This window comes from Astyanax mexicanus, chromosome 3, assembly GCF_023375975.1.
Source record: "Astyanax mexicanus isolate ESR-SI-001 chromosome 3, AstMex3_surface, whole genome shotgun sequence".
In the NCBI taxonomy this organism is placed as follows: Eukaryota; Metazoa; Chordata; class Actinopteri; order Characiformes; family Acestrorhamphidae; genus Astyanax; species Astyanax mexicanus.
In genome coordinates, this window is record NC_064410.1 from 819,747 (window position 1) to 835,251 (window position 15,505).

The 15,505-nt window shown below is 39.1% G+C and overlaps 1 pseudogene; it reads left to right on the plus strand.

Moving 5' to 3' along the window:
• The first annotated feature begins 2,267 nt into the window (after positions 1-2,267).
• On the plus strand, positions 2,268-3,834 carry LOC125799247 (uncharacterized; annotated as a pseudogene).
• Positions 3,835-15,505: the final 11,671 nt, after the last annotated feature.

A 15,505-nucleotide genomic window follows, 5' to 3' on the forward strand; every position in this document is an offset into this window, starting at 1 on the left:
CGTAGTTGTGAGTTTTTCTGAACTGACCACACGGTGGCGCCACGCCCATTTTACTGAAAGATACAGCGGACTTTCTGATTGGCCCAGAGCCTATATACACTGCTACAGTGAACACTTCCACAATACAGCAAAATACACTATATGAATAAAAGATTAAAAAAAAAAAAAACACTTTATATATTTTTGTTTCCAAAATCAAGGCTGTTAAAAATAGTTCATCTTGTTTTTACCTTTTATTGGAGTAACTGTCTCTACTGTCCAGGGAAGGCAGTAGAGACAGTTATTAAAATTAAATAAAATAAAACTGAAAAAAAAATCACATTAAAAGTTCTAATAAAAAAATTAATAAAATAAATAAATAAATAAATAAATAAAGTTTACATACAAAAACAAAACAAGACACGTTAAAAACACCTAAGAGCACACACCAGCTTCCAAAATCCATTACGTATTAGAAAAAATTCAGTACGATTAAAATTAGCTATATTATCTAGAAATTATTTGGAATTAATTGATTATTTACTTATTCAATTTATTATTTTTTTACTAGCTGTTTTATTAAAATGCATAAATATTTTTAAATATAATCTTTAAATATATATTTTGCTTCCAGAAGGAAGCAGATAAAAAATACATCACAACAAAAACTAATATTCTCAGATAAAAAAAAAAACATCAAATCAAAATTTACTTGATTATTCCCTTAAAGAGTGAAATTTGTACTATTTAAATTGAACAATAATATAATAACGTTTTTTTTCTTCCTCCCCTTGTTCCACTTCTGCATCTCACCCCAGTCTCTGCTTTTTATATTTATATATATATATATATATATATATATATATATATATATATATATATATAATCAATAAATAAATAAATAGAATAAAAAACTATAACATTAACTCCAATACAGAGATTAGAGCCGATTATGCACAAGGACAACTCCAGAACAATAATAAAAAAAACAGCACAGCGAATATTTTTGAAGTTTTAATATTAAATATAAATGTATTTTAAATGTTACTGGCTCTTTGTTAATAATAAAAACGTGTTAATTCAACACTAATAGTGATGGATGATCACAGTGTTGCACTTCTTCAGTGTTAAAGTTCTCCAGAACTCTGAAAAGCTGAATAAAGCACATACCAGCCCACACAACACACAGCGTACTGCGGCTCTGATTACTCTCTCCTGAGAAACAGATTAAAAGATTTAAATGACGGTCTCGTCCAACCAGGTTTAAATCATTCCCGACGCAGTGATTAGCCTCGCGCCTGATCCGGGGTTTGTTTGACTGGTGTGGAGTATTAACTCATCCTGCAGGAATGTTCGATGAGCTGATCGCTCAGAGCTTTCTAAATTAGCTTAAACAAATGTTTGAAGTGAAATTCCACCTGCGCACAAGATCCATGTACGATCTGATCAGTGTAGATAAGCTACCTGAATACTGAGAAAAGCCCAAAGCTTCTAAATCTCACTACACAGACTGGGAATAGCTGGTTATAAATTGAATGCAATGACAAACTGTGTGAGCGTCCCTTTAAATTCTATAAAGATCAATGTAGGAAAGTCCAACGGCACTGTTATCAAAATCCCCCTCAAGGGGGCGCTCCCACTAGATACTGACAGTAATCAGCCAGCCAGGTTCATCATTCCTGCAGTCGGCAAAATATGAAACTTAACTCTTTCAGACCTGACTTATGTTTTAGGGATTAAATCTGTTCATTTGTTTTTTTTTATTTTATATAACATTTCATACATTTTCTATTCTACACACATTTTAATATATACTGTATGTTTATATATGTTCACAAATTATTTCTAAGCAGTGAAAAAAAAGTGGGAACATGATAGGAAAAAGGTCTTTGCTCTGCCACATTAGCTGGAATGCTACCATGCTTTACTTTAGTGTGCGGATTTTGATGAATAATAGGTCTGAATTTGTGTGAAGTGAAAGAATACACAATAAATAAATAAAAAAATACATAAAAAATACATATATAGGGAATGTTTACTAGTTGCTGACAATAGCCAGCCAGAAAGCCAGGTTCGTCATTCCTGCAGTCTGCAAAACATATAAAACTTCAGCAAACATGAAGCCATGGTTTTATCCATTAAGAAGCCAGAGAAAATACAAACAGAGAAAGAAAAAAGAGATTTATTACCCATTTATTGTCACTTACTGTAAATACATTATACACTGGTTCATGCTGGTTCCACACTGGTCTTTGGTCTCTTTGACATAATCACAACATCTGTCAAACATGGTGGAGGCAGTATTATGGTACGGTATTGCATATACGTATGTCAGTGGTACTGTGTTACTGGTGTTTAATAGTGACGTGACTACTAATATATTTATATAGAGTTATTCTTACAGCCTAGAAAGCACATTAACATATATGAGCAGTTTAATTGTATGTAAAACATAGAAGTTGTGAAATAAAAAATAAACAGTTGTTCTTGTCTTTTTTCTTAGTTTTCTTGCTTTTTTTTTTCAGCCACTCTTGGTTTTGATAATGAACAGTGGAATAATATTGTAATAATGAACAAAAATTAAAAAATGATGCACAATTAGCCACTTTGTTAAATAATAATAATATTAAGCAATAAAAAACATTGATGTAAGCGTACTACTCTACTGTATTTCTATTTCTTCTTCTTCTTCTTCTGTTCTTCTACAGTTGCAGCCGTTTGACAGCCGTAACCCCGCCGCCGCTCACGCCGCTGTAAAGCTGCGAGTCTCGGGGAACCTCCACCACCCAGCAGCTCAGAGAGGCCTGTTGTTCTTCACCTGCTGCCTCCACCTTCTCCCTTTACACCACCCAGGCTGAGGAGCTGAAACACAGCCAGAGCTTTTCCAGGGACTTAAGCGCATTGAGAGCTGTTATCTGTGATAGCCGGGCACCTTTCCGACTGAAACCCGAGCTCTGTGTTTTGTGCCCACTGAAAGGCTGCGCCCGTGGGGCTCTTGTCCTCGGCTCCTCTGCGCCACTTTGATGTGCTCTCAGGTTCGGCCCTGTGGAGCCCCGAAACACAACAGGCCATTATTACCCAGGAGCAGGTTAAGAAAACACAATAAGAGAACAGTTCAAATCAGCTGTCTGAAGTGGAGCCGCGCTGCCCAGGAAGAGGAGGAGGAGAACCCACCGCTACAGGAAAGGCCGAGGACCCACGCCAGCGTCCACCACAGCGTCTAGAACATCTACAGCGCCCACAGTGTCCAAATGGCCCACTGCATCCACAGTGTCTAGAACATCAGCATTCACAGCATCCTGAGCTTCCAGAGCATCCACAGCATCCACATCGTCCACAGCATCCACATCGTCCACAGTGTCCACAGCATCCACAGTGTCCACATCAGCAGTGTCCACAGCATCCACATCGTCCACAGCATCCACATCGTCCACAGCATCCACATCGTCCACAGTGTCCACAGCATCCACAGTGTCCACATCAGCAGTGTCCACAGCATCCACATCGTCCACAGTGTCCACAGCATCCACAGTGTCCACATCAGCAGTGTCCACAGCATCCACATCGTCCACATCGTCCACAGTGTCCACAGCATCCACTAGAGTTTAGATTCTCTGCCCGAGCCCAACCTAGGCCTGACCCAAACTCAAACTTCCACAGCATCCAGAGCATCCTCAGCACCCACAGTGTCTAGAACCTCCACAGCATCCAGTGTCCACAGCATCCACATCATCCAGAGCTTCCAGAGCATCCACAGCATCCACATCGTCCACAGCATCCACATCGTCCACAGCATCCACAGCATCCACAGCATCCACAGCATCCACATCGTCCACAGCATCCACTAGAGTTTAGATTCTCTGCCCCAACCCAACCTAGGCCCGACCCGAACTGGAACTTCCACAACATCCACCGCATCCTCAGCACCCACAGTGCCTAGAACCTCCACAGCCTCCAGTGTCCACAGCATTTACATCGTCCACAGCATCCACAGTGTCCACAGCATCCACAGTGTCTGATTGTGTCCTGTCCACTGTCCATCTTTCTTTCTTTCTTTCTTTTTTTATTTCTTTCTTTTTCCTGTTCACTGTTTTTTTGCCCTTAGCTTCTGTGCATCGACCATCATTTTTTTGTATTTTCTATTTTTACTACTCCCATCCATCTATCTATCCATTCATCCATCCATCCATCCATTTTTCTTTCTCTCTATTTTCTGTCCAATGCATGCCATTAACCTGGTAACTTTTGATGTTGTTATGTAGTAATGTAATTAATCACAAATAATTACAGAATATTTTTGTGATAAATAAAAATTACTTTTTTAAACCTTTGCCATTTGTGACATTTATTTAAAATGTACAATTACATATTAATCAAATGTAATCATGATTAGTCACAGAATATTTTTAGTTTGTTGACACAGTGAAAATGAACATCTATAGTCGCTCCAGTCATCCAGTGAAACATGCAATGTTACAGTGAACTGTGTGAAGGCTTTACTGCAGAGTATCTGCATGAACTCACTCTCTGTTTAACCAGCGCCCGTTCCCTGTTCAGATGAGGAGCAGGGCGTTAAATATAAAGATCATAAATCACTTTGTTTAGCTTCTGACAGATTAGGTGCCACGGCCTGAGCGTTCAGCGCTGGCACCGTTCCTCCCTTCTTCCCGTGACATTCAGGGAGCTCAGGATCTCAGTTATTTCCCATTTCACACTCCATTTGTAATTCTAGGTACATAAACATTTAACATGTGAGTTATTAGCCTGGATACTGGCAAGGGTCAGCTCTTGTTTTCGCAGCCTCACTCGAAATGATCTGGCACATGATGTCAACTTTCTGATATATAAAACTGATATTAAAAAGTTGAGTTGAAAAATCAGTTAAAAACAAACATAGTTTACACATGTAAGCACTGTTTAACCCACTATGAGTGCTGTTTAATCCACCATCCAAAAATAAAGTAAGGAAAAAGTAATCTACAACTTTAAAACCACCAAGACATGACCATGATCCACCCAAGCAGAAAGGTCAGAGAAGCAGCCAAGAGACCCATGGTCACTCTGGAGGAGCTCCAGAGATCCACAGCTCAGATTGATCAGGATAATAGGATTTCTGTGCATTAATCAGCTGAGATGTGTTCATTAAATGTATTGTTTCTTTTGTTAAAGTTTCTCACAGTCGTAATACAGTCAATCTTACAGTAATAAGATATGTTAGTAGGATACATCCTAGTAAAGTAACTGTAAAGTCTGTTTGTTGTGAAGCAAACTAAATAATAATAGTAAAGTCATAATAGTTTTTAAACAGAAAAAATGGGAATAGTGATGCTTTTGCTCATGGATGTGAAAGGGGAGTTGGATTCTTGGTGGTAAGTCACAATTTGGCACTATATAGGCACCATACGGCAAATGACAAATCTGATTTGTTTCCAATTAAGGCGAAAATTGCCAGAACATAGCATAGAAAGCATTTTAAATGTTTTAAAGAAACATCCACTTAAAGTGGAAGACTTTTAAACAGACTGCAATTTTAATGAGGCTTTGCTTTTAAAGAACCTGCTTTATTTTCATATAATACTTTTATTTGTGTAAGTATAATGTGTTTTATAGGACTTTAAATGAAGAACAATAATAAAACAGGCCCTGACTGCTAAAACCAGAGCATAAACTCGGACAGAACGACTGTGTGCACTTTGGCTCGGCATAGCTGCATCTGAATAATTCCCCAACCAGGGCCAGAAGGGTCTGATGTCAATGCTAAATGCTTTCCGCCGCTCGCTAATCCCCCACAGGACTCCAAGGGGCGAAAATTAAATCAGCATGCCCAGCTAAAGCAAATAATCAGCCCCCTCTCAATGGACATCCAGGGCGGATTGATGTCATTTGTTTCTGAGAGCTAATTGTGCCCAATCAGGCCTCGGTGCCAATGGACTGGATCAGGTGATTGACAGCTCCTGCTGAGTGTTGACTTTGGACTGAAGGTACGTTGTTACATCACTGGCTGTTTAAAGGAAAGAGCACATTGGCGGTGATAGTGAACCAGGTGAGTAGTGAAATGGTAGTGATGTTATTATAGGCAGCAGTACAATCAGTCAATAAGGAGTTCTCCTAATCAATCAATCAATTACTCAATTACTCAATCAGTCAGCAGGGTGTGGGAGGGATTGTGTGAGGAGACCATAGGGAGCGTAAATGTGTAATGGATTATAAACTGAGTTCATTCACTGAGTGGGAATTTGGTTGCTTAAGGACATATCTTAAGCATTACACCTGCAATGTTTAAAGTTTTAAAGAGGTAGCCTCCATATTATCATATTATTTACTTTCTAAACTGAAAGCAGAAGCTTTTCTGAGTAGAGAAGTTATAAAATATTGTGTTTAATGGTACCAGTGCACTGGAACCACCATCCCTGCTAAGCCAAATTAATGTATTCCTTCTAAAAACTGGGGTGTCGGTTTTTGCGGGAGTTCTTCTTCTGGTCAAGTCATGTGTCTTTACGTACTTACGTCACACGAACAGCCTCTAAAAGAGGATCCGGCTCAGTTTTACTGAAAGCGAGCGGCTGGTGGAGCAATGGAGACTTCAGAAGAGGAAACTCAGAGCTCAGTAGCTCCTCCATTCACTCATAATTAAACCAAAGAAACGAAGGAGTGAATATTCTGAATGAGCTCTTGGTCTTTGCTCTGGAAGTGAGGACAAAAACTTTGCTATCTTGGCAGTGGAAAACGCAGGTGCACCACTGACTGATTTAAAGCCTGAGAACAGTCAACAGTCAGACGTCCATTCCTATGTATCTATCTTAGCTATGCAGGTGCACTGCACATGCTCAGTGCGCATACACGCCTGCATGTTAAACACACATAATTTTTACATCAACAATAAAATATAGATTACTAAATAAAATAATATATCATTACTGTTCTTGTAAATGAGCTTCTGGAGCTCCTTCACAGCGTCAACCAGCAGTTCAGTTTCCTCTGCTGAGAAGCATAGAAGTGCTGCGCCATTAAAATAGCAATCCGCTAAGTCAGATCAAACCCGGCTCTTAAAGGAAATGTGAGGCAAGTGATTGTTGCATCAATAAGTGCAAATACTTATTAACAGAAGTATTTAAGTATTTTTAAACCCTAGTATCTATACTTTTACCTACCTGAGTAATAATTGTCAATGCTTTTCACACTTCACACAGCAGCTCCTCTGTAAAGAAAAGCTTTAGAGTGGCCTCTGTAACACTCTCAGGGAACACGTGGGATGAAATAATGACCACATGTGGCTTTCGCAGGCTGAAGGTGATGACATATGTTTTTACAGTTGCACCACTGCTTGAGCACGGCTGAAACGATGGAGATATAAATTGGCATTAGGTAATGTTACCGAGTGCCAACTTCGTGTACCACCTGGCATTAAATAATGGTTTTTTGGGGGGATATCCTTTTTTAAACATAGCTGCTTTCACTGAGGTACCTGAGGGCCTTGATGGATGTGGTTGAAGTAGTCGAGTGGATTCTTTGATCATTCAGCTCTGCAGGTTAAACTCGTCAGCGCTCGTTCTTCCTACCGGTGAAGTAATGTTTATTTAACACGGATCTCCTCTTCTCAGAGCTAAGTGCTCGTGTATACACTGTAATACAGCCTTTTTCTTCTCCCACCACCACTAGCACCACCAGCACCACCACCATCACCGCCACCGCTGCTGAAAAACAGTCATATTCACCCTGATTACCTGATGAAAGGGTTTTTAGACTAGCGCTGAATGACACCGTAAGGGGGTGACAGTGTTTCCAGCTTCAAGAGCCCATGTCGGCGTCTTCCACCATCCAGCAGGATCTGAACCCCCCCAGAATTCCTCACATTCCTCAGAACGAGGGCCACAAGCCTCACTGTGGCCGTGGCTAAGATGACTGATGTTATTTGCTACCATTAGGCACTACGAGGCAATTGACCTCCTGACCCTCTCCGAGCGACCTGTAGGAGCGGCTCTTAAGCGTACGCTTAAATCTCCTTGGGAATGGGCTCCCAAATCCAGGATCAGATGCCTCCAAGCAATCAACACCTCCAGGTTAGATGGGTGAGCTGAGAGCTTGAGCTCAGCCTAGCATGCTAAATGCTAAATGACTACTGTCTGTGCGCTTAGAAATACAGATAGAAAAAAAAGTAGAGCACTTAAAAACGATGAGTTTCTTTGATTTTACCAAATTGAAAACCTCTGGAATATAATCAAGAGGAAGATGGATGATCACAAACCATCAAACCACCAAACTGAACTAAACTGATTTTTTTTGCACCAGGAGTAAAGCAGCATAAAGTTATCCAAAAGCAGTGTGTAAGACTGGTGGAGGAGAACATGATGCCAAGATGAATAAAAAAAACTGTGAAAAACTCTTAAAAACTTTATGAATATGAACTTCACTTCAGCACCTTTAAAAGTGGCTGTATACAGTAATTTATTAAATTGGCCCCATGGATACTATATGTACAGTATGTAAACGTTTAGTAAACCCCTGGTCAGAGTTTTTATTACTGTGTGTAGAGGAAGAACGTTCCTTCTTTATCTTTATTGTCTTCTAAAGAAAAAAGGTTTGTTTGCAAAAGACACACAAAGATAAAGAAGAAGCATTCTTCAAAGTTTAGAGTCTTAGTCATAGTTATTTACGTCTAACCAATAACCAACTTATAGGACTTATACTTTTAGTATACAAAATGTACAAAATGTAAATATATAACTATTTTTGTTGTTGTTTATTTCCCCTGTCTTCAGAGGACCATTTACTTGACTACTTCCTATTTGTCTATAGTTTTCATTCTTTATTTAACTATATTTAACATATTTAGCTTAATATTTGTCTATTTTAATCTATGTTTATAGTCTATAATTTAAGTTGTATAGTTCTTCTACTCTTTCTTCTACTTTTTTATCTAATAGCTTGTGTGTGTCAGAGAATTAGCAAAGTATTATTGTATATTGTGTAACTGCATGTTTACTGTATACACTACAATAAATATCTTAAATTGTGAATATACAGTATGCGTATATGATAATTGATATTTTAATTTTGTTACTGTTATTCATTTGTTTGCCTTCAGAGAAAGATTTTAACAATAAATTACTTGTATAGAGGTAATGTAGAGAAGCTAAATGATTTATTTAGTGAAGTTTGGTCATATCCTGCTGTTTAGAGTCTCGTAATCCTGAACAGACTGGAAACATTAGTTGTGTTTGATGTAATCCTGGGTTTGGGGGGTGTATTTATTTTGGAGGTGGGGTAGAACTGATACTACCAGCGGTGAATACGACTCCAGCGACTCCAGCGATTCCCAACCTTCCTCCCCTGAATCTTTAATTCAGCCTCAGAACACTTCCCTTTCCGGCCTGTTAGTGTCAGAACACATTTCCGTCTTTTTCACGCGGGACTGGAGCGCGAGCGCGCCTCCCCAGAGCCGGCAGAGTTTTGGGTTTCTCTCAGAAGGCCACTGACTTCACTATCAATAAACACTTTGCTGATTTTTATTGAGCAGAAAGCCCCGTTTCACCTCCGCCTCAGATTATACTTATTACATGCAAAAGGTTTCAGAAAACAGCCAGAGGTTGACTTGCTGCTGAAGCCCGTATGAAAACGGTCTTAAGAGTAGCGCCATGTTCAGGCCAAGTTTGTAAAAAAATAGGTCGCAAGGTCAACGTTTTATAGCCTTAAGTTCTTAAACAGACTCAGTCAAATCATGACAGTATTTATTTAGACAGTACATTTACAGCTCTGGAATATAATCAAGAGGAAGATGGATGATCACAAACCATCAAACCACCAAACTGAACTGCTTGAGTTTTTACACCAGGAGTAAAGCAGCATAAAGTTATCCAAAAGCAGTGTGTAAGACTGGTGGAGGAGAACATGATGACAAGATGCATTTTAAAAAATGTGATTAAAAACCATCAGGGTTATTCCACCAAATATTAATTTTTTTGAACTCTTAAAACTTTATGAATATGAATTTGTTTTCTTTGCATTATTTGAGGTCTGAAAGTTCTGCATCTTTTTTGTTATTTCAGACATTACTCATTTTCTGTAAATAAATGCTCTAAATGGTTTAAATATTTTTATTTGTAATTTGGGAGAAATGTTGTCTGTAGTTTATAGAATAAAACAACAATGTTCATTTGTCTGCATGTGGTATGCTCCGTTAGGATAAAAAAAATGCAAGATGTTGATACAAGATGAATGTAAAATTATAATATAAATATATACAGTGCTGTAAAAATGTATTTGCCACTCACAGATTTATTTTGTTTTTGCTTTTTTGTCTTTCTTACATTTTTTTTACATTAAACAAACAAACATTTATATCAGATAAAGATAACTATAAATATAAAGTAAATATAAAAAGCTGTTTTTAAATAATGATTTCTGCTGCAGAACAATGGACAAAATTAGCACTTTTCTACATGGAACATGTTTTATCCAAATTCTAAAGAATCATATTTGATATTTTCCTTCTTTGTTAAGGAAAAAATACGTCAATTCAAGTTGCATTTATTTAAACAGACTCTTCCAAAATCGTCAGGTTCTTCCTGCCAAAGTATTCCTTCAGCAGGCGGCTGGTGTGTCTCAGATGATTAGAGTTTAATCAGTTTTTCTGCAGAATTTCTGCAGGTTTGCCCCCAAAATGCTGGTTTCATTCATAAACCCATCATTGAATTCATGCATATCAATAACACCACTGTCAGGAGAAACAGACTTTAGTGTATCTTATTACAAACCGAGTGGAATTTTCTTTTACTTTGTTTGTCTGAAAGAGTTCGTCAGCAGATTGAGGAAATTTTTTTGGTTTTTCTGTGAAATTATGTAGTGTAATATAATTAAAGAACATTTTATAATTAACAGCATATATATATATATATATATATATATTTGTAGGTCATTACAGTTACTTCAAAGCTTGTGATCTTTGGAAACAAAATATTATAAATATGTACTAAGTTATATTATTTTGGAACTACTAATTAACCACTAAAAAAAGTACTTAATTACTACTTGTTTGTAATTGGAAAACATATACTAAGAGTAAATAAAGTATAGATTTAACAACATCACATTCATTTTTAAGAGTGTATATACATTTAGTAAAAGGGTAGTTTTATCATAAAAATGTAGTGCCGTATAGAAATATACTTTAATTATGCTAAAATAGATATGTACTTAAGTTATATTATTTTGGAACCACTTATTTGTACTTAATTACTACTTGTTGTAATTGAAAACCTGTACTATTTAATACAATTTAAGTATATTTGAGGGAGCTGTCCAGGTTAACTTATTAAAAGAGTAAATAAAGTATACATTTAACATCACATTAATTTTTAGAATTGTATATATACTGGCAAAAACAAAATAGACACATTTAGTTAAAGGGTAGTTTTATCATGAAAAGGCACAGTTTTTTTAAATAATACATATATATATTAAGTACATCACCAGCATACAATAAGCACAGAAAAATAAAGTCAATTTTTTAAAGTATAGTGAAATACTGATTCATTGCTTGCCTCCCGTGTCATTTTTCACTTTTGATGTGCAAATTTAGTGATGATTGGAGAGCCGTGCCCTCTCCCGAAGGTCCTCGCCAGGCACTTTTAATTACAGCTCACTGTAGACCCTCCCCAGATGTTTCGCATTTCCACCGCCGGCCGACTGTAAAGCAAGACTGCGGCCGCTGTCATCTAGACTTTGCTTCTAACGTGTAAAAGAAGTCCAGAGCTCCTATTATCATTCAGTCGAAACACATGGGCAGGGGTCAGGCCCGTCTCGCAGCGACTTTGAGTCCTCCGCTAAGTACGCTAATCCACGGCTAGCTAAAGCCGGTACATGCAGCTCTGCTCCCGCCACAACCCAAGCCAGATGTTCCGCCGCAGCGGCTATTGCAAACATCTGCGCACCTCCAAGTCGCTTTATCTCCTGACAGACAGTGCGAAACCGTGCAAAGCTGCGGCTCGGTGGTGACCTGGGTTTGCTGGCTGTGGAGCACCTTCCCCGGCTCTTTGATTCGGCCCGCGGAGATTAAGAAGATCAGCCGACAGCCAGGACTTGTAGCTCGTAGCTCGTAGCTCGTAGCTTGGTAAGAGAGCGGTGGCTCGCGGTTCAAACACTGCGGTTTGGAGAAAAGTTTACAGTAAGAGCTGCAATTAAGGACCGTGCCTCCTGAGCTTCAAATAAGCACTGAAGCTTTTGATTTACATGACTAATGATGATCAAATCAGCCTGTGCGGGGGTTACCTAGAAGAATAGCCGCTTGCTGGAGGCCGGAGATGGTTCTGACTCATCAAATGTTAAAAACAGGGGGACTGGCGGGTGGCGCAACTGTCTAAGTGCTGCGTTCTATAACAGGAAGATTGCTTGAGGAGTTTGAAGTCCTCGTCACAGTCGCTTGTGGCTGGGAGTCCAGGAAAGCAGAGTAATTGATCTCGCTGTGTTTGGGTGGGTAGAAGGTCTGTTTCCTTCCATTACTCAGCGTGATGATAGCCAGTGTGGGCGCCTGTAACAGAGCTGATGTAACAGAAATGGCCAAGCACATTTAGCTTTCATGTGATCTTTCATGAGACTTACAGTAAGTAGTGGGATGGATTGGATCTGAGTTAAGGTGAGTGAGTCTCACAGTGGAGGTGAGTGAGTCCCCACAGTGGAGGTGAGTGAGTCCCCACAGTGGAGGTAAGTGAGTCCCACAGTGGAGGTGAGTGAGTCCCACAGTGAAGGTGAGTGAGTCCCACAGTGGAGGTGAGTGAGTCCCACAGTGGAGGTGAGTGAGTCCCACAGTGGAGGTGAGTGAGTCCCACAGTGGAGGTGAGTGAGTTCCACAGTGGAGGTGAGTGAGTCCCACAGTGGAGGTGAGTGAGTCCCACAGTGGAGGTGAGTGAGTCCCACAGTGAAGGTGAGTGAGTCCCACAGTGGAGGTGAGTGAGTCCCACAGTGGAGGTGAGTGAGTTCCACAGTGGAGGTGAGTGAGTCCCACAGTGGAGGTGAGTGAGTTCCACAGTGGAGGTGAGTGAGTCCCACAGTGGAGGTGAGTGAGTTCCACGGTGGAGGTGAGTGAGTCTCACAGTGGAGGTAAGTGAGTCCCACAGTGGAGGTGAATGAGTCCCACAGTGGAGGTGAATGAGTCCCACAGTGGAGGTGAGTGAGTCTCACAGCGGAGGTGAGTGAGTCCCAGAGTGGAGCTCTGCAGTCAGGCCCTGTTGGATGATTCTGCTTCTCCTGCTCTGATGGTTTTTGTGATGATGCTCTTGAATCTGACACAGTTACACTACACTTTAAGCAGGTCTTAAATCAGTAGTGGGTGTTTAGGAGTGAAGTGGAGAGGATTAACCTGCTGCCCTCCAGCACACAGCTATCTAAACACACCAGTCCACTTTCCTCTCCACCAGTTCACTGTGCAAACCTCTTATCTCCCCTCCATTCTCTCCCAGGGCGTTTGGGTCACTAATGTTTGACTTTCTGACACAAAATGAGATCTTCCAGAGAGCTGAGGAACAAAGAGGTGAAATCGGCCAGAACGGCTCGTCCAAACTCCAACCCCACACCCTTTCTCTCTCACTCTTATTCACAGAGTAAACAGATCAGGGGTTCGGGCAGATTGATCTGTTTGGATAACTGTTCTGGATAAAAGTCCTGCTGCGGCAATCCTCCAGGTCCTTCAGGTCCTGCAGTCTGTTCTTCTAAATCCAGGAGGATAGAATAAATCAGTACTATACGTTAAATAGAACTCATTTTTCCTATCTATAAAAAAAGTAATTTTTCTTTCTATTCGGTCCAAATACAGGAATTAAGCTGAATAATACAATTAAATTAATTGCTTTTGGGATGTCATTTGAAAAAGTTGCCCATTAACCCTCCTGTTATGTTCATTTGTCAAGATCTCTGGGTCAATTTGGTCTGGTGCATGTTTTATTATCAAATTAAAATCCAAAATAATAACTATCCATAATAATAATTATAAAAAAAAATCAGTGGAAGCATTGTGAATATTTTAATACTAATTACATTACTAATTAATCTTTTAATATTTAGTATTTCAATGGTGTTCCGTACCTCTAACAGGTAATGGTTTAATCAGGATAATCACTCGGTTTTGTTTATTGCTGGGGGTTATATGTTAATTAATTAAACTAATTAAGGCAAGCAGAAGAAGTTTTATACTGAAAAAAAAAATACTTTTAACTATTTATCCTATTTATTCTAGTTTTGTTTTTCACTTTTAAACTGGCCGATTTGACCCTTAACATAACAGTAGGGGTTAAGCCTGAATCATTCTTTAATCATTTAGACATTTTTTAAACTAATGTTCTGGTTCATTATTATTTGTCAATCAATCAATTAATCAATCAATCTTTATTTTGACTCAAAAGCCCTCAAAATAAATTACAAAAAAAACCCCAGTAAAAATAACCAAAAATAACTTTTACATAGTACAAAAAATGATAGCAAAAATCAAATTACAATAAGCTAAAAAAAGTAATAATAAACAACTGTTAAAAATAAATAAATAAAAGTTAAGAATTATTATTTATTTTCAAGCTGTATTTGTGACAGTAGAAGCTGGCCGGCAATGCTTTTATTTATTATTTTATTTAATTTATTTTCTACATTATACATTAATATTAAAGTCATGAAAACAAATAAGGGACACATATGGAATTATGATCATGGTATAGATCATACTCTATTATAGATCACTATTATGGATTATTATATGATCACAATTTATTGATTTATTTCCAGAGCTGTATTTGTGACAGTAGAAGCTAATTAGTCCAGATGTTCACAGAGATAAAACTGAGCCTGCGCTCATTGTTGGAGATGAGCTTTGTTGGGCGGTTGCTCGTATCTGTGCTTCTCTTTCTTTCGCTTTTATGCAGAACAGAGAGAGAGAGAGAGAGAGAGAGACGGTGTATCTGAAAGACAGAAGGGTAATCCTACACATTCCTTCCCCTTGTTCTGGGGCTGTGCCGATTGCTTCCTCTTTCTTTACTGCATGTGTACCTTTCAAATGCTGGCAGAGCCCTCGGACAAAGGGACCCTCGACCTCTGACCCCGGGCCTAAAGAAGGTCTAATCTGAAGGTAGCATCGTTGGCCGGCTTTGTTTTAGCCCAGACGGAGAATGAATGCAGCTCGGGACTCTGCGGGGGTCAGCCCCCGTGCATCTGTCTGTCCTTCACCAATCTGTGTGAGTGAAAGAGACTCTATACACCACTGTTGTGCATTCACACGGTGAAGGCCACCCACAGAACGTGACACAAGTGTCTGTTGACCCCTCTTTCACCTCTGCTAAACACCACCACCACCACCATCGCCATCATCATCATCATCGCTATCTCCTCTTTAGTCTCAGATACAGAAAGGTACGACCTGCTCTTGTGAAAAACTCAAATTAAAAACCTCTGGAATATAATCAAGAGGAAGATGGATGATCACAAACCATCAAACCACCAAACTGAACTGCTTGAATTTTTACACCAGGAGTAAAGCAGCATAAAGTTA